This window comes from Copadichromis virginalis, linkage group LG10, assembly GCF_057382275.1.
Source record: "Copadichromis virginalis isolate Kocher_CV1m ecotype Utaka linkage group LG10, C_Virginalis_male_GT1.1, whole genome shotgun sequence".
Classification (NCBI taxonomy): domain Eukaryota; kingdom Metazoa; phylum Chordata; class Actinopteri; order Cichliformes; family Cichlidae; genus Copadichromis; species Copadichromis virginalis.
The window spans coordinates 3,529,952-3,551,226 of record NC_140627.1 but is presented as its reverse complement, the minus strand read 5'-3'; the positions used below and the strand labels follow the sequence as shown (position 1 = coordinate 3,551,226).

Genomic DNA, 21,275 nt, shown 5'->3' with positions numbered 1-21,275 from the left:
ATGACTCGAAGACCTTCTGGGGGAGGACGGCAATGCCTGTTCACACAACAGCAGGAACTTGCCGTTGTGGACCTAGTGAGGGCAGATAATGCCATCCGTCTCCACCAGCTACGACGGAAAATACTTGCAGACAGGCGAGTGTTCAGCAACATAGACCATGTGAGCATCACCACCATCAGACGCATCTTGGGTAAACTCAGCATCACCATGAAGCAGCTCTACAGAGTCCCATTCGAGAGGAACAGTGACAGGGTCAAAGGACTTCGAGCTGAATATGTACGGGTACGTGTAACTGTCCCTTACATTTACAATAGAGTATTGGTGAAGTCCAGTAGCAGCTGAATATGTACCATATCAGTACCACATGGATCTATTCTGAGAGCTACACAGGTACCTGTGTGATGGGGTGAGGGTGCTGTATGTGTAGCACTGTAGTACAGTGATATGTTCCCCTTTTTTTCAGAGGATCATGGCCATGGATGGAGCTGCACAGCCTCATGAATACATTTTCATTGATGAAGCTGGATTCGACCTCAGCAAAACAAGACGACGGGGTCGTAATGTAATTGGCCAAAGGGCAATTGTGCACGTCCCAGGGCAGCGCGGGGGAAACATCACATTATGTGCCGCCATATGCCTTCGAGGACTTCTGCACCATCATGCAATGCTAGGTCCATACAATAGCCAACACATACTCACATTTCTAGATGCTCTCCATAACATAGTTGTACAGAACAGACCAGATCAGCCCAGGTTTGTGGTGATATGGGATAATGTCAGTTTCCATCGGGCTGCTCTGGTCCAGGCCTGGTTCACTGACCACAATCAATTTGAAGTGGTATACTTGCCCCCTTACTCACCATTTTTAAACCCTATTGAGGATTTTTTTCGGCTTGGAGATGGCGAGTATATGACCGCCAACCACATGCCCGCATGCCTCTTCTGCAGGCAATGGAACAGGCCTGCGGCGACATTGAGGTGACAGCGATCCATGGATGGTTTCGGCATGCAAGAGGGTATTTTCCCCGGTGCCTAGCGGGAGAGGACATAGCTTGCGATGTTGATGAGGTCCTGTGGCCAGACCCCAACAGACGGCGGGATCCATGAGCCCACTTATGCACACTTGTCATGGTTTTTTGTGTTTACAGTATAGTGTTTTTTCTATTGCAGTATTATTGTGTTGTGGTTTTTTTTTTTTTTTGCTTCATCTGAATTCATGGTACTGCAATGTACAATATTGAGTAGGTCTATTTGCGTTTTTGGTTGTTTGGAAATGTGTCTCCTGTAAATGTGCCTTCTGAATACACAATGGAAATCAAGGACTGCAGTGTTTTATGTAAAGAAGACTAGTGTGTTCCCCCTGATCTGTAAGTGTTTGCATATGATGCAAGTATGTGTCATTTTGTCAACAGAGTTACATTTTGACAGAGGAATGTCAGGTTTTGACAGCAGAGTTTAGGTTTTGGGAGTAGAGTTTCAATTTGGCACAGATGTGTATGGTATATTTCCCAGTGTTGTGTCATGTGTACTTGTGTGTACAGTTTTGGCACAATGAGCGACGTTTTGCCAAATGTGTTCAAGCAACGGGCAAAAACTGTAAAAGGAAAACATTTGGCGTATTTTAATACCACATATATATTACTGAAAGCACAGTGCATATTTTAGCGCAAACATGTCTTAATAGGCGGGGTTCCTTTTAAATTCTTGGCAAAAAATGAAAAGTTAAACAAAATCACAAGACCTTTACTGATATAGCTGATAACAAAGTTTGATTAGGTCATCACTTCAGACACGTGGTGTCACAAAGTTCATTCAAGCTGAAAAGCAGTGTGGTCCGTTCTAATTTTATTTGGTGTGTGTGTGTACATGTTTAGACATCTTTGTGAGGACAGAAAATTGGCATGCTACTATACTTGTGGGGACCAACAGTCACTTATGCCGTCCCCACGGCTTTGAAGGCTCAATATGTGGTTTTAGTGTCAGGGTTACTTTTAGGTTATGGTTAGGGTTAGGCATTTATTTTTGATGGTTAGGGTAAGCGGCTAGGGAAAGATGTGAAAACGTGTGTGTGTGTGTGTGTGTGTGTGTGTGTGTGTGTGTGTGTGTGTGTGAGCGTGCACTTGCACATTTATTTTAAAGAGTTGACCTTTTTGACCTCGATTGGCTCAAATATGCCATCACAGGTTTGCACTCGGTGTCACTGAGCCACTCACTGGCTGTAGACCTGTTTTACTAGCTAAAGCTGACTTGGTTGCAGTAGTCTGTGTACTACTACTTCTGTTAGATCTAAGCATCGAATTTATTTCCAGTGCATATGCACATGTCCACTACTGCCAGGGGGGTATCACAGGATCATTTCCATGTAAATATAAAATCTAGAAGATATTCCTGATATTTACAGAGAACGGGGCTTTTTTAAAAACAGATTTGCAGTATTTTTGAATTCTATGATGTCACCGATTAAACATCAGCACACTCTTTTTGTAGCCTTGCAATCGAGGCATTTATTTTTCAAGCTGTGACCTTTACATGTGTCATATTGGCACATATACCACAAAAAGAAGACTCCTGTCACTCTGAAATGCATAAAACAAACTAGAATTATCACATTGCAGTTGCATGTGTGTGCCATGTGTATGTGTATGACTTGAATTGTGCTGTGTGCCCATTGTACTAGCGTTTAGGATCACTAAGACTTGAAGAGCAAAACAAGCTAAATTGCTTTGATGTGCTCACATACTTAGCCAGTAAAGCTGGTTCTAACGAATACAAGGTTGTAGTTATGGCAGTACAGGAAACACTGTAAAACATGACTGCTTCACACAAACCTTGAGTGGCAGAGAAGATCTACACAATCAGCACATTTTCAAGGTGGGTGCACAAGATTAGCGATTCAGTATCGAGCCTTACATGAAATATGGCCACAGTCTCTGTTTCGGAGTTATATCATCGTAGGACGGCCAGATTTGTTTTGTTTGGGAACACGATGATGTCACAGTGTGTCACAAGATGACCTTTACCTTTTGAATATGAAACGTCCTCATTTTTTATTTATTATTGTGAAATGTCATTATAATTAACAAAAATGTACTTTGTGAATCCCAACAATCAACGACCTTTGACCAACAAATTTAAGCAACATATGCTCAGCTGGAGGATCCAGATGAGCATTCTACTGGTAGCTATGTCCATCTTTTCTAACCGCTGTGGTTCCACCGTGACTTCAACAGGGCATATGTGCCAGACATAATTACATTCCTTCCATGTGTGCTTGATAAATATTTTAACCACAACAAAAGAGAGATGAAATTTGTAACATTTAACTTAAAGTTGCTCCATGACAGCAGCAACCACTAAAACGTGATCAGTTCATCCTTGAGTCAAATGAATATTTATGCTAAATTTAAAGAAATTCCTACTAGGCATTCTTGACATCTTGCAGTCATGAGCTGCGATCAACAGTCTGTAAATATAATGCCTGTGGCCACAGATATAGACGGTGCAGACACATAAAAAACAAAGCAACACCTCAGCAGAGATGAGATACTTTTTCTTTCTTATTTTCTGGAGGGCTCTTCTGACTAAACTAAAGTAAGCAAAGGGCCACAGGCTGGACTGATTTAATCACTAATAAAACACACTCTATGTTTTGAAATAGACAAATAGCCAAAATGTCTACTGTTTTATAGTAAAACATAATAATAATGTTACATTCATGAATATATTCTATTATTGCTTCAGAGACTATGTTTACTTGTATAGCTAAATCAAACTGTCAGGGCCACTATTATTGTTATTATTATTATTATTATTATTATTATTATTATTATTATTATTATTATTATCATTATTCCATTGCTATAATGGTCCTGCGATACCAGCAATTTTTGAAGAAACCCTGGAAAGGTACACATAATACAACAGAAGTTGAATAAAACATAAGAAATGTCACTAAAACACACAATAAATAGTTTTTTTAAAATCAACTTTGTGCTGTGGCCATTGGCTGAATAGCAAAGGTGGACCCAAAAGCAGAACCAGTGGAGACAAAAAAGGTGGAGGTGAGTACAGGGAGGTTGCTTGGGTTTTTTTTTTCCAAGTAAGATATCTACTGAAAGGAGACAAGTGTTAAATCCAGATCTATAGTAATCACAGAGGTTGGTTAGTGAGGAACAGAATTACTTTACTTTGAGAAGGGGAAGGCTTTCCAGAGAGGGAAACGTGTTACTTTAAGAGGGTAAGCAGGCAGGTGGAGAAGTTGTGGAGGATGATCCAGGTTGGTTTGATGGGTGAAGCAGCTTGCTTGCTCGCAATGGCAAAGACTGAAGACAGGAGGCATTTGAGCCGGGAGGAGGAACACTAAGAACAGGGAGAGGCACATAAGAGCAAAAACACAAGGTAGCCAGAACAAGCTTTTGGCTGTTTACCACTCACTGGAAGCAGACTATCTGGCAGAGACTGGCTGATAAAGCTGATACTTTCATATTGACATTGATGAAGTGGAGGACAATGAGATGTGTGCTGCTGAAGAGCTCGACTGAAAGGAGAGGAAGGAGCAGAGAGAGAGTAGGATGGTCAAGTTGGAGGAGAGAGGAACTCAAAACAAACCAATGCCCACTATGATACTTCCACTCTGGTTTGTGTGCTTTTGCAGCAGATTTCTTTTTGCCAGTGGGTTTTTAAGAAAAAGTTGTAATGCATTTGAGCTCTCGGAGCCACCGTGCATTACAGTGCAGACCTACATCACAATTAAATAAAGTTCTTAAGTATTTACTGTGTTGAATGTCTTAATGAGACTATAAATGACTGTTTGCAAGAGCTTCAAAGTCTAGTGTAAAGTCTGATGTTAAGATCTTAAATTAAGCAGCACAGTACAGAGGATACACTTCTATCCATCAGGTTTTGTAGGAGCTCCGTCTTTTGGAATCAACCCATGTAGCCATACAGACTAATTACAGTCCTTCTCCTTGAGAGTCACTAACATAATGCTGCCTTTTATTGATTTTTCAGGGCTTGTCTCGGTACTTTGTAGGTGGACTGAGGTGTTCATCCCAGTTTTGGCCTCAGGTCACATTATGCTCGAGTGTGATCATGCTACACTGATGGCCAGATTTTGTAGTCAGAAATATTCAGCCTCATCTCTTGGCCACATACAGGTTTTTCAATTATTGAAATAAAATTTGTGGAAAATAAAGGTTTTGGATATTTTGAATTGCCAAAACTAAAACACTGATGTCAGGATGTCATATCTTTCTTTCTACATAGCACTTTAATTCTTATTGTTTGCACTGAAGCACCGCAGCAAATTCCTAATGTTGTAAACCTCAACATCTGGCAATAAACCCATTCTGATTCTGATTCTGATTCTGATTCATAGTTATACAGCTTCAGTGGAACCACCTCTAAGCTCCTGTGTTGATCGTTACATGTTCTTCATAACATCTTTTAGCCACTTGTTAGCAAATGTCTTTGTTGGACTTTAAAAAAAGTCCGGATTCCCAAGGGAGCTATTTACTTAGGTTTTTTGACAAACAACTTTGTGTATACATGAAGCCAGATAACACACACCTATTAGTTAAACTGCAGACAAAGACATAAAGACCTGGATGACCTCCTAAATTCCTGCTTCTAAATTCAGATACAATGAGGTTATTGTACTCGGCCCTGAAAATCTTAGAAATATGCTATCTAAGCAGATTCTTACTCTTACCTTGGCCTCCAATAACACTGTGAGGAACCTTGGAGTCCTTTCTGACAGACATCATCGCTACTTTTAAGATCAGGCTTCAAACTTTCCTCTTTGCTTATGCATATAGTTCAGGCTGGATCAGGTGACCCTGAATCCTCCCTTAGTTAAGCAGCAATAGGTGTAGGCTGCTGGGGGATTCCCATGATGCATTGAGTGTTTCTTCTTCAGTCACCTTTCTCACTCCCTATGTATTAACAGACCTCTCTGCACTGAATCATATCTGTTATTAATCTCTGTCTCTCTTCCACAGCATGTCTTTATCCTGTCTTCCTTCTCTCACCCCAACCGGTCGCAGCAGATGGCCCCGCCCCTCCCTGAGCCTGGTTCTGCTGGAGGTTTCTTCCTGTCAAAAGGGAGTTTTTCCTTCCCACTGTCGCCAAAGTGCTTGCTCATAGGAGGTCATATAATTGTTGGTTTTTGTCTGTATGTATTATTGTAGATACAGGAGCCAGAAGTGCAAAAATACTAACTCATTTCCAGGTTTTACCTCATGCACCACTGTGAAAAGCTGCATGAGGTGTATGTTGAGCAGGAAATAGCATTGAATAGCCAAACAGCTTTTCCCTATAGATTTCTGCAGACATGGTTAAAGCAAAGATCAATTAGCTACAGATTTTCAGTGTGGTTATAAATAGAGCGCTGTGTGTTATGTTAAAAAAGCCCATCATATTATTAGACATCACTGACCCCCCACTAACTCCTGGCCAACCCCCACCAGCTCTCCCACTGCCACAGAATGACGGATCGATTGAAGAGTGACAGCAGTGAGGAAATAGAGAGAGATTCGGGATTTACATTGTCCTCTGACACGCTCATATAAACGCCCCCCATGATAAAGAGACTAGACTCTGACAAGGACAGCGGTCCTCGTTTAGCTGCTCACAAGTTAAAAGATTTGCCATCTCCCCTCCCTCTTCCCCTCTTTCTCTCTGTCTCTCTCTTTTAGTAGATTTCAGTGCAAAGCTTATAACCTTTGTGAATTATTTAGTTTATTGACCTCTGTGGGGATTTAATATGAAGGTCGTTTCCTGCTGGCAGAGCAAGTGCCGGCGGGGTCCTCAGGTGACACGGCCAAGGTCACTCGTCTCCCTCCAGTTAATAATATATTTGTCACACGCAGTGTGTTAGCCCCCGACACAGCACTACTGCCTTCCACTTGATTAGTGCAACCAATAAGGACTGCCAAAGATAATAAAGTAGACATTGGCTTAAGGAGATGTGTCAAATGTCCACAGCATCTCTCCCTATCTCCTCCCACACATTCTCTGAGCACGAACACACACACACAAATTCACACCCTCTCTTTCCCTCCTCCTCTTCCTCCTCCACTCTGTTCTTGTTTTATTGTTTCCTAGATGAAGGTTAAAGGGAGATGCTGAACAGACAGAACAGCCTCAGGGCCTTGGAGGGCCTGGCTGTAGCAGGCAGTGCATTGGGCACCAGTAGCAGCCAACCGCTGCACCTCTTCTGCCCCTACACAAGCCTATGTGGTGCACTGGTGTGTCAGGCAAGAGGCAAGAGGGTGAGTAGGCCAGAGCCAAAGGGGCAAGTGGCCTACAGCGTCTGATGTAGATCGGGGGCAGTAGAGAGCTGCTGTAGCCTGGCCGTGCCTGTCACTGATAATAATCACAGAGAGCTATGGAGCCTTATTAGCGCTGCCGTTTGGCTGAGACAAAATGGCGCCCCATAGGTGAAACCCAGGTGAATTACGGCAGGAGGACAGAAAGCATTACAGCAGTGGTCGCAGATATATTCTGGCATGGTGCTGTAATGAAGCTGCCAGAGTCTGTGTGAATAAAAAGCACAGAATTTAAATCTTCAAGGGCTGAAGAAGCCTTAAGTGCAGAATTATTGATTGGATTGTATGTGTGCTGGTGATAATGGAGAATCCAGGAGGCAAAGCAATGACAGGCAGATGAGGGTGGCAGAAAAGGTGCCGTAGTCAAGGGTGAGCTGCAGTCTGTTTCACGCTTATCCTTTTCCTGGAATAGTTTGCATGAGGAGGGTCACTACAAGGTGAGTCTGAAAACCACACAGGGCCTACGCTTGTCAGACGCTGGAGACAGCTAATGACAGGGTTATCAGTCATGTATTACAGGTCCGATATCCATGTAGATATTCAGTGGTTGCAAAATATATCATCCTTCTACAAAATAATGCAAAAATGGCATTATTAACAAACAAACACCAAGTGTTCAATAGATAACACACTAGCCTTTATTAAAGAAATAACTACTAGAAAACTAAGAAATAGATATCAATGTCACATGTGTTCATTTTAAACTAAAATGTGAGTTATCCACATGCTGTGTGACCAGTTATATTACCAGCTGTCATCTTCAGAATCTGTTAAAAATATCAAACACCTGAAAAACTTCCAATATGCTGCATTTTACCATTTAGGCCCCAAAATGACAAAAATGTTTGAATGTGCATTTTTACGTTTGTACAGTGTTTTCAATCATCAATTAACAATCAAACTTAGATGGGACAGTGTTAGACTTCAGCATGTGGCGCAGCCTCTCCTCCACACAGTCCTCATTTATAAAGTACTCTGCAAACTCAAGCATTATGGCGAACAAGTGTATCTTCCCTTTCAGTTTCCTTGTTTTCCACTGGGTTATTGGCTCTATCACTAGCTAACCAACCAGTAAACACAGTGACATCACATTCTGCACTGAAACGTACAGGGTTGGTGCTACGCATGCTCTAATAAGATAAGATAAGATAAGATAAGATAAGATAAGATAAGATAAGATAACCTTTATTAGTCCCACACGTGGGAAATTTGTTTTGTCACAGCAGGAAGTGGACAGTGCAAAAGTTATGACGCAAAAATTAGAATACAATAAGAATAAATACAGTACACAGCTGTACAGAATAGCATAAAATAATATACTATATACAGTAGAATAAAATAGAATAAAAATATACAATAAGATAAAAGTAGAATACGAATGCTTTAAAGTTAATCAGGTTAACTTTAAACACTTATTTCTTAAATCCAGTTTTAGAGTAGGGTTCCATGGTTAAACTTAGCTTTAATACAAGCAGACTGGTACATTGGCCGTGATGGAAAAATTCCCCATAACAAAACTTTTGGTGGTTGGCAGGCGCTCTAATGCAGACAGCTGTAACTAATATTTTTTCTGCTAGGCCTCCCCTCCACTAGGAGGTGCTAAACAGGAGTTCTCCACCGTGAATACTACTGGTGCCTTTAAGAAGAGTATTTCTAATGGAATTACCTTAGACATGGGCTGGTGTGTGGTGTGGTCCAAACACGTTTTTACTTTATTTTTTGTTAGTGAAATTCTAGTATTATTAGCCTGTTATGTAGCACTAAATAGCAGCTATGTTTGTCTATGCATTGCACCCACAAAGTTTACTGATGGCTCTTGTTAGTCAAGCTAACGTTGGCTGATAACTTGGCACTTCCCGCTTTGGTCTTATTGTGGCTCCAAAACAATATAAGGGCAGCAGTCAAAGCACAAACACTTTGAAATTTAGAGCCAAACGACGTGTTGACATAATCATGGCTGCATCTGTGCTTTGTACACAGGTTATGTGTCATACAACCATCAACCTACTTAGCCATTAAGCTAGGGTTCGGATTAAGCTATAGTTCTAAGATTACAGCAACGTGCGCTCAGCCTTGATGGCGAAGAAGACCATTATCTCACATTATTTTATTAAAGTAAGTTTTACTATTGTTTCGATTCAGAGACCCCTAGTGGATTAAATATTGCAGTTTAAAAAAAATAATTCTGCATTTCCACCAAGTCCAAACAAACAAACCAGGAAAAAACCACTTTTAAATCAGATTCTTAGGTTAGCACACAATGATAATAACATACGCACTGACACAGTTTTTGTGATATTGCTCAGGCACTGCCCATGAAAGAAGCTTCCGCCACCATTTAATTGTAGCTGAATGAGAAAAAACCCACAGAAACAATGTTGCTTTGAAATCAGCACATGTAAGAGTGCGTCAGGGGGAGCTGATGAAGCTGATATCATCCAAAATTAAACAGCAGAGAGCAAATCATGAAAGGAGGTGAAATCTGCCAGGGCATTAGCATGATCTATGATTGGACTGGTGGAAGGACACGGCACTTTTTCTCTGAATGAACAGATTTGTTGAGTCTGTTAATGACCTTCTATTCTAGACCTCTTTCCCTATTATCTGAACTGTCCAGAGCCATCCATAACCTGGCTGATTCCTATCTTATAAATCATTGTTCCTCTCTTTCATCTTTGCACTATCGTGACAATTAGGTTCAATGCTAGGATCCGTGTTTGCTTAATCCAGATTAACTCACATATAGCACATATGAGGAGGATTAATGGTTACAATACCATCCATTACTTGAGACTGTGTTGTGGTGCTTTTTCATCCCTGACATTACACAAATGGGACTTCCTGCTCCTCTATATGTGTTGCACAGATGCCATAAAATGCAAAAAGTGACTATGTGCAAGGATACAATGCTTTGCAAGTCTCATAAACCCATAGTAGTTATTATACAATATAGTACAAAACATAGCAACTAGCTCTAATAAAACAAATGGCACTAATATATAAATATACCATTATATTATACAAAACTGAAATATGAAATAAAGCTGATAGAGGTTCCCCTCTTGTCACACTGACACCAGATGTTTATTAATTCAAAAATTATTTTGAATTTGATGGCGGCAACGATGGAAAAAGATGGCTTGTGGCCAACTAAAGGCTGGAAAAATAAGAGGTACCAAAAAGGAACAAGTGGAGAAACAAGGTTCTAGACAACAGGTCAGTAACATGATTGGGTATGAAAAGAGCATCTTAGAGAGGCAGAGTTAGGAGTAAAGACGAGGAGGGTTTTACGAATCTGCAAAAAACTGTGAGGACCATTGAGCTTGTTATCAGCACCTGCTTAAAAAGCCTGCATTTACAGTGGGATGAGGCCTATGGGACTCCCAGGAAATGCTTTCTGTGTTTTGTTTGTAATAAAAAATGCGTTTATGAGCAAATCATTGCATTTAGTTTTTTATTTATTTATTTTTACCGTTTTTGAGCTGAGGTTTGTGTGTGTACAGATGATGACATCCTCCTTGGTGGATTTCTCCTTTAGGACTTCACCCATGCATATGACCGAAGAGGTCACCAGTGCAGCCTTTTATTGGCCTATTCATTAAGGAGCACTGGGCCAGAAGTCTAGGGTAAGGTCTCCATTTCCAAAGTAACTCTGCGGCTCAGAGCTCATTTGCAACCAGACAAGCCCATTGTAACAGCAAATAAAACAATATTGATTTTGCAAGTGGCAACGGGGCTGTGCATCTTATTGATCAGGATCAAGCACTTATCACTCTCCAGACCCAGAGTGTGGCAGTGTTAAGCGCAGGTCTCAGGTCTTAATTACGATAGTGGCCTTTACATGGTTCCTTGTCTAATGATGCTCCAATAACATTGCTACGTTTGACCTTCCCTGTGAGCTGGCGTGGAAAAGGTGCCGTTCTTGCAACAAAATTAAATTTTCTGTTCAGCGATTCCAGTCTTTGCTATACTTTTCATATTTGTGCCCTCTCTACTTCTGCTGTGTACACCCAGATCCAAAACACCTGAGAACACGGAGCGTTTACACACATGATCTGCTGTTATAAATGATCATTTGTCACCAATAGACTACATTGTCCACTGCTTAATAACGTCACTACAATAAACTCCAAAATAATTGTAATAAGTGTTAATGTACTGCTAACAATATTCAAATAAAGTGACATGTACTACAGTTAAAAAGGCAGTTCCATATAAACCAAACTTTAGATATTTCAGGCATATTTTAACGATAAAAGCTTTGCACATGTATTTATCAAGCTATTTTTAATCTATTTTAATTGTAACTTTTATTTTATTAATCTTTACATTGCATATGGGAAAATAAGGAACATATTAGAGGTAAGAGTGAAGGCAGACTGTTTGTGATTAAGCCTTGATCCACCATAGTATACATTATATTCATTATTGCAAAATTCCACAAACTAAAGAAACTAAAAAGTTGATCAAATCCTGAAGTGACACCTTTATATTAATAAGTAATATATTTCAGTGCAAGTGTTTAATAAAACTAATATGCATCTTCAAACACTCAATGATGTATATACAGTAGAAGCAGTTCAATCATTTCATAATCATTGTCGTCTTTGTGTTGGTGTTGGTTGACTAGGAGAATATTACAGAATGTTACCGGACAAGCAGACTTGCAGATTTTAGAAACAGTAAGATGTAATTAAAGTGGCTCATAGCCTCACACTGCACATTGCACTCCCTAGAAAAGTGTTTTTGACTCTGTCTGCTTTGTCTGCTGTGTCAACCTGTGTCAACATTACAGACTCTTCAACTTCACCTCTGCTCAGACTGATACCTTGGCAGAAGATGCCCCTCCCCCTAGACTCAATTAAACACAATTATCAAATTAAATGCATCCATCTTTTAATGCACACAAAGTTTATTTATTGCACTTTTATCTTTATTTCTTTTCTGACTGTCAAAAGAACTTCGCTGCACTAATTTTCCTACTTTTTTATAACCTTGCCTGTGTAATTGCCAATTAACAAACTAACAGTTAACGCTTTGTCGTATTCGATATGAGCACGACTTCCAAACCAGCTAAACGGGGCACAGGTTTATTACCACAAACCTGCCTGGAAAGTGAGTAAGACACAGCCCAAAGTTTATGTTTCACATAAAATGTATTTATTTATGTTAATCCCTCAAGCTTCTTCATGTTTCATGCATCTTTAGTTGCATTCAGAGGGGCTTGTAGAACTTTGGTCCTGTTACTTGGTACTGGACTCATCACATGATTGCTGTCACATCACTTAGTGCACTAAATTAGAACAAATGTACATATTGTCACTCCTTAAACGTTGGCGATTATTCTCCAGCATGAACTGAGATCTCAGGATGTTTGTGCATGAAACGAGCCATTTTTAAATGCATTCCAAGAGCATTTAAAAGAAGGTATTTACATTTTTTAAAGAAAAGTAGCCCCTGACAAATATTAAAAGCATTGGGAAGTGACCGCATGGAAACCAATACATAATGAACCAGATATAAGCATAAATGTGGCTCTGCAGATGTTCCACACTGAAGTCTAACTGCATTCTTCTTCACTCATCTCTTTTTACTCTCAGCATGTTTACACACCACTGCTGTATTTAATCATTAGTGATGATTAAGACGCTTGCCACTCCCTGAGCCTCGTTCTGCTGGCGATTCCTTCTTCCTGTTAAAAGGGAGTTTTTCCTTCCCACTGTTGCCAAGTGCTTACTCATAGCTGGTCATGCGATTGTTGGGGCTTCTTTCTATTATTGCAGGGGTTTTACCTTACAAAGTGCCTTGAGGCAACTGTTGCTGTGATTTGGTGTTATATAAAGAAAAGTAAATTGAATTGAATTAAATTGAAAGACTGCATGTAGTCTAAGCCATGTGACTTTAATTGAATTTAGTAAAATATGTTTTATTAACGCATATGTGATTACAGTGACGCAGTTATGTAATGTTTATACCCATCACTGGCCATCACATGGCCTGACATGCTCATTTTGCATATATGTTCATGCTATCTGTCTTATGTGAAAATGAAGAATGGTTTAGATACCTGGAGATGACGTGCTGTCTCAGAGATGCACTGCAAGATGAAAATAAAATAAACATTTCAAAAACTCATGAATATATTTCCTCAGTGCTGTCAGGTCAACACAGATAAGACTGTGAAAGAAAGAAACTATAATGTGCAGTAAATGCAACCTTCTCCCAAGACCATGTGATGGAGATGCGTTTATCAAATACAGCTTCATTTTTCTGCACCTCAACATGTTTGGATATGAAAGGTTTGGCCTCCATCTGTAAGGATTTCCAAACACGACTTGTGAGTGCAGCAGGGATCTCAGGTTCTGCTCTCAGTCGTTGAATTTTGCTACCAGGTCACTCAGTGCCCCCCCCCCATCCCGTCTCTCTGCCTAACTCTCTTTCCAGTGATCTTCTCAGATCAGTGGAGGAGGAAGAAAAATCAATGGAGTAAAGTAATCACTTGGCGGAAGATACAGCGAAGGCCCGAGGCCCGCCCAGCTACCTGAGTTCCATTTCACGCATCAGCAGCTGCAACACAAACACACAGTACTAGCCTGTACTCCCATCTTAAACAACATGAGCAGCCTGAAGCTCTGTACCCCATGTGACCTATTCCTCCCCAGAGGAAACTCCCAGATTGCACCACAGTGCACTGCCACTGTCTACCCAATAGCTGTGCTATTGATCCGCAGTCCCACGCACTCGGGCCGTGACAGCATTAGCCGTACGGCGTTTCCAAAATGCCAAGTGGCAAAAACACGTTTCCCTGTCCGTGACATCATCGCCCAATGTGTCATGTCAAACCCACACGGCCCCTGCTCGATACTGCAATAGTTTAACAGGTCCATGTCTGCAGTGCTGCAGTGAGCTCTTTAATAAATGAAACAACATGACTCCATGTCATTTGAGTCATTTGCTGTCAAGTTGAGGACTCTGGCAAGTTGGTGATGCTGGATAGCTTCTTCAACTCTTCCCTTATGTTGAGTATTTCTTTCTTTTACCGGTACTCATACAAATTATTCAGCCGCTGACTCCACTCCCTCTGACTAACATTTGGAGCAGCCCTCCCTCATCTCACAGCACCATATGACTGCATTACCTTTGGCCGGCTTGAGAAGAGTGTGGGTGGAGGGTCACAGTGGGTGACAGGGAGAAGGAGCCATGGGTGGGTATTTGTTTAACAACTCTAAAATGCAAATGACTGTATACACTCAAGAGCTGCTGTACTAACAAAGGACCTAAGGGAGAGGTCAGCAGTGTTTCAGAGAGGTCAGGCAAAGGAGGGATGGCCGCCGCATTAAATCCTAACTAGACAGATTTCAGCATGTCCCCAGGTCTCAGCACCCATGTTGTTTATGTATCAGGTCAGTATGGGCCAGTCATTTCTGCTGGGGTTATCCGTTTTAAGCCGCCCTTGTTTGGCTTTAGCAGCTTTATTAGTTTGCATAGGAGCAGAGGGAGGGTACTGCAGAGGTGAACTATGAAGTATATGAGATTATGTTTTGGAAGACAGTCAGCTTTTAATCCATTTATCAGACATTGTGTAAAAAAAAACTTTAAAGAGCAGCATAAATATGCAACAGTTCGAAGAAGTGGGCTAAAAGAGCATTTCAAATAATCAGATGCAACTTCAAATACTGAATTTAAATTAAAAGAGATCTGACAGGGAGAGGTAAGGACTATGGGATGTTCACAATGCAGTGGAAAGGATAGACAGCTGGATGCTTTATAGCTTAAAACAGCATGCCAAGATTCCAGTTTCAATCTTAGATATGCTTCTATTTATAGAAAACAAAATGTCCAATCCAACATCGACTGTATATATAACAGACTTGTGTAGTGACGGAGGGCATGGAACCTAATTAGGATTACGTCATCAGATTAGAAAAATACAAGTAACTATAATCATCATTTACAATCAGGTTAGAGCTGAAAAGACTGTATTTAATAACACCCAGTGGTATTAACTCATGAAAATCACTTATTGGAATGATTTTTTAAAATGTGTGATTTATAGAAGTCTTTTTTTAGTATAATCTTCAATCATTTCAGCTCTTTAAAAACACAGTGGAGGAAATCCAAATGTATCAGGATGAAAGTACATATTTAAAAAATGTTGTCAGTAACTATAGGTGACTGAATGATCGACTGATTTGATTACTGTGCCATGCATAAAACATCACCTTACAAAACATCATTAAAAAGAAACAAGTTTTAAATTATAATACTGAAGAATCCAACCTGAAGTCCTTTAAGCTTTGAAAAACAAAGGCAGCTCATCAAAATCACTAAAACGGTTTGGAATTTTTAAAAGACATTTTAGAAAATATTCTTATTTCATCACAATAAGGAAAATAAAAGAAAATCTGACTATTTTTCTCCTTTTTTTGTTCACATAATTCACACAACCTGATGTCCTTGATGTCTGCAAGTCTGCCTGTTTCCAGGGCATCAGGAAGGGTTTCACATTTATTCAACTCCTCGATACAATTTGGCTCTAACAAGGTTCAAGATTAAAGACTCGATTTGATTATGTGTTCATAATATTGGTTTTATTAAAACATGTTTCAAACACTTTTCTTTGTAATCTTCTTGTAATTCTGTCCATCTTGCATAATGTCGTAGTTCAGCTTCCTCCAGAGCAGCATGAAGGTCTGCACCCCTGAAGAATTTTAGATTTTGCTTTACAGACAAATCATCATATTTAACCTGTTTTCTTACATTAAGCAAATGATTCCAGTCTTGTCATGTCAAATTTTCACCTTCGTCTTTAGGCCATGAATCCATCCCATAACAGCCAAAGTATGTCTTTTTTCTCTGTGTTATAGAGATCCGTCGTGGTCCAAACACAATTCCAGACTTTTTAAATTTTATTTTAATATAGCCATACAGTCTCTCCTTATGTGGTTAATCGTGAAACTAAAGGTAGCACCTATAAAAATGATACAAAATCAAACAAACCACAGCGTTTGCAAAATGGGAAAGGATGAACCCATCATCTGAAACATGTAAACATCACTCAAAGTGAACTCTGAATGTTACTTTAGGCTGAATTTCTTCATAATTTGTTAACACTGCTATTGTGACCATATACAGCTCCCTCCCTGTAGATCTTGGTGAGGTATATTCAACCTGGCAGATAGACTTTATTAAACCTGACACACCTATATACAAGCAAACATTGTTTGCAGTGATGTTGTGTAGGCTTCTTAATCTCCCTGTGCTCTGACACCACCATAGAAATATTAGTTTTGAGATATCGTCAGCCTGTGGTGACTTTAATAACACCCTTATGTATGTGTGTCTAGTCTCTCCTGTCAGGTCACAGAGACGTGACTAAACATTTCTGCCAAAACATGCTTCACTCATGGCAGGAAGAGTTTTGAGAGGAGTGTGGCCCTGTGCTGCTGGGACACTGTCAAGGCCGAATCTCCGGGACACTGACAGTGGAGAGATTACTCGGTGGCAAACGTCGGGCCTCTCCCTTAGCTTATAGGCAGAACATGTTCCTGAGTGGCGCAGGGTCACCCTGATCTCTGATGACTCTCCTCCTCCTCCTCCTGCTCTTGCCTGCGTTCTCCCTCTTCTTGTCTGTATTTTTTTTTTTTTTTGTGATGTTATCTTGTCACTCTCCTCCCTCTCACTGCTGTTCCCTGAAGCTGTCTCGGGGATGAACGCCTCATTGTTTTTGTCCTTGCACCGCTTTCCAAAAGTGCGTTCCTGGATGTGAACTTTGAGCAGCTTTGCACTCTGTTTGACCTTTTTGTTTTCAAGGGAGGGGAGGTCGTGTCTAGGCCAATTACACTTTATGCAATTATATATTTGCCTGTAAACATGGATAAATTCACTTACAGTCATGAGGCTTATTACTGGAGACTGGTTGTCCCATGTTCCCAGTTGTTTTTCCTTCTTTTTTTAACCAGCTGTCCAAATGTAATTATACAGAATTTTAAATGGTGTCAAAAACTCACTTTTTTTACTTAAAGTTTAGCTTTACGCAGTGCAGCTGGGGACTGGCTTATCTGTGTTTCCCCCTCAGGGCTTCCTGTAGCTGTACGAGCTGCCTGCTTGTACTGCAAACCCTTACAAACAAGTGTACTTGACTTGACACAGCTGATGCTGATACAAGCTCGTACTACACCAAAACCCACTGCAAATATTAAAAGTAATTTAATTAGTTTTGACTCAGTCATTATATATAACACCCTGGCAGTGCTCAACAAACCTTTTTGCTGTTTTGCCGTCTTTTTGTCTCGATGACATAAAGACTTAAACACGCTTTTGTTCTGATAACTGAACTATCGCTCAGTGGGAGTATCTGGCAGAGAAAAGTTCAACTGTTCAGCTACATCCCTTGCTGACTTTTAAACACACGTATATGCAGCTGTCTCCACACGTATTATATTTTGCAAGTACGAAAGGTCCATATTGCTTTTGACAACTGCCAAGTTGCTAATCAGCCACCATCCAGTTGTTGCAAGCCGTGTAGCACCGGATGTTGGGGTGTATCCATCTGTTTACCTCGGTTGTGCCTGTTTATTCTTCATTCTGATCATGCACGCTTCTGGGATCCACACAAATCAAGTGCACCTTCAGATGTCGTTTCTCCACGGGGGGCTGAGTGATCGAGGAGGAGACGCGGTGCCTCCTCGTGAGGGCTCTAAAATTGATGTGCCCTTTTGGCTTTAGTGAGGGTGACCTTAAAAAATCTGAGACACTCAGCGAGCGGCACAACCACTGTCTCAATGCTGATCAATCTCAGTCCTCCATTCAGCTCTCCTCCAGCCTATTCAGACTCCAGAGCAGTCAAATACCAAGCGCTCATATGCTTAAATTCTTATTATGTTCTGGGGCGGGCAGGTTGAGAGAATGCCACACAGTGTTTTGTTGAATATTGAGTGGGCGTCTTCTGTAAAACTACACTGTGTCAGATAGTGAGACAGCCCTGATGGAAAAGGGAAAGCTATTAGTGGGGATGTATGAATTAGCAGATGGTCTCAGAATTCCAATGTGGCGAGCCATAACAAGCTGCGAGTGTGTGACATCCACGCAGACTTGGTTGAGAAAGAATTTGGGGGGGAAAGTGGGGATACAATAGATCTTTTTCAAGGGTAAACTCGGGAATAATTATCACAATTTGACTGGCTTAGCACTTCGTTATTTGATAATTACAGGCGTCCTTAGAGATTTCTCATTAGGGTGGTGACCTTGGGGAGGTGCACGCACCACTGACATCTTAACTAAAGAGCGGAACATGCTTACACAATGCACACGCAGGGACACTCTGATCGCATTGTCCGCTGAGAGCCAACTGGAGCGGAAAAAGGCAGTGGAAGTTCAGAAAGCGTGGCTAAAAAACTGAATGTGATGAAGTGCTGCAAGGGCAAGACGTCTTCTACGACCCCCTCCACCACCGTCACCACCCATCCGCGCCTAACCTCCGAGTAGAGCTCACGCACACAGTGGAATTTCAAAACATCAGGACACACATACACACTTCTTATAGCCCATTACCTCAGCCTGCCTCCCTACCTCCTCCTGACCCTGTCATCCCCCCCCCACCCCGACTCATTACTCCCTCACCACCTATCTGCTGCCGCGCTCCGGCCCTCCACCTGTTCTCTCCTCCTCTCATTCTCACTCGCTCCCTGCAGGTCAGCTCTCTGTCGATGTCAAGGTAGGCAGCGTGGTGAGTAATTCTCCCAGTGATACCGGGCTTTGACCTTTTGTTGCACCTTAAGGAAAGAGGGATTTTTCTCCCTCCTCACGGACATCACTCCTCATCGGTCATGACGGCTCACGGTGCATTCTGGGGGCTGCGGCCTTGCCCTGGACTGCGAGAAGACGGGTGGGGGAGGGATGACGCTTGTGCTGTCATGGTGCAGAGTGTCAGGACTGACCTCCTAGGTGGCCTACAGGCTGACAGCAGACAGACCTGCTATTTGTTGCCTGAAACACCTCTGAGGAAGATGTCAGGTGGCATCACAGTGGCACATCACCTGCCCCTGAGGCCTCTCTATGTAGTTGCTTTTTTATGAACAACCTCTATCCAAAGACTTCCCAAGTGACATACATCACATGCATTGTGTCCATACTGTCTCCACCAGGCTTTGAGCGATGGCCTTATTTGGAGTGTGATCGAACACCTTTTCTAAACCCTGACTGCAGCATCATCACTTTAAAGAAATCAGTTTGTAACTCCTGTACAGAAAGCCAAATCGTGACGCGATCAGAAATCTGTGCATTGCTCTTCAGCAGTTAGCAGTGGGGGAGGTGGGGCTCCAGTTTTCTGTGGTTTGCCAGGAGAGAAAGGTGTTTGATTTCCCCCTTGCCAGCAGCATAACCGCCTAAAAAAAAGAAAAAGAAAAAACACAAAGCCAGCAAACACATTTGATAACAAGCAATCACATGGAACTAGGCGATGACTCGAGACCCGAAACCTGGCGGTGTTTAGGGAGCACAGGACGCTGCAGCACAGCTCACACAGGAGTTAGGGGGACTCGATGGAGCTCGAGTGTAAGCCACAGTAATAATAAAATGAACCAGGATTTAATTTGAGATCCTGTCTATGTCTTCCCCTCCTTCTTCTAGCCTTCAAAGCCTCTTTTCTGGAGCTTTTCCTAATTTACACTGAGCTAGAAGAATGGCTAATTGCTGACCAGAAAACAGGTTTATTTTGCTATCCTATTAAAAACACACATGGTGACAATGTCCTTCCTGTGCCAGTGCACAATCAGAGAAGCAGCACTAATGCTCTCGGCTTCACACTCTTGGATGCACACGTAGGGGTGGGAATCTCAAAATTAGAAGTGGGATCACACTGGTGGTATAATAAGTGACAGTTCTTCTCTTTTATCTTTTTTTATGAGGGGTGTTGGTTGCTGAACAAGCCTCTCGCGCAGGAGTCCTCATTTCCACACAGTCCCACAGTGGCAAACTCTTTGTCTGCTCTGAGGGCTTTGTACATATTTAGGTGCCTGGGGAAGGAAATTTTTTAATTTTTAATTTTTATGATTCCAAACAATGGCGCTCACACAGGGACAGAAATAGGTCACAAATGGATTATCTATTTTGTGTTTGTTTGTTTTTTGACACCACTTTCATTGCGTTCTATATTTAGATGTAAGGATGCATTTCATTATTGCGCCTTTGATAAAGCGCTAGCTGAGCTGAGCGGCCCAGTTGCTTTAAGTGGTGAAATAAAAACACAGACACTCTTATGACATGAATTTTACAGTAAAACGTAAACACCCTTATTAAGTCACATCGCTCTGCTTGGGGAAAAGTATTGATTGATTATTTTGTGCTACGAAAAGTTATCTGCTCCAGCCGATGCCTTCAATTATGCATTAGTTCTGAAAATTGCATGCATGCATTATTCATCATACATGATACATGAGCCGTTGGCTTTGTTAGGTTAAACTGTCTGTATTTTGGGCTTTAAATCATATTTATACATTTGGTACAGATATCTGCTTACTTAAACTTGCAGCAGGTAACTTTGTTATGAAGCAAAATTAGCATTCTCCAATCGTATTTGTGGTCACATGATCAAGAAAAATCACTCTTTAGAATTGTACTCTTACACTATTTTTTGGTTGAGGGGTCTAAACAACCGCTTGAGGTTGTAGCCAAATAGTTGCATATAATGGTTACCTGCTAATTGCTAACTTTATGCCTTCGTGCTCCTTTGTTCTGATCAGAGCATTGCTAGCTAGCTGCCTGCTAGCAATACAAAGTGTTCTTACCAGCTCTGACAGCCATCACTCTCTCGCACTCTCCCTGGGAGAAAATGAAGACCACCTTGTTATGTTGTGCTAATCGTTGTTGTTTTGTATAGCTTTTGAAATATTTTGTACTGATCCTCATCTTCTTAATCTTTGTATTTTCAGTCTTAAAATGCATTTT

At 41.2% G+C, this 21,275-nt stretch overlaps 1 pseudogene; it reads left to right on the top strand.

The window, feature by feature from the left end:
• Positions 1-869, top strand: LOC146699675 (uncharacterized; annotated as a pseudogene).
• Positions 870-21,275: the final 20,406 nt, after the last annotated feature.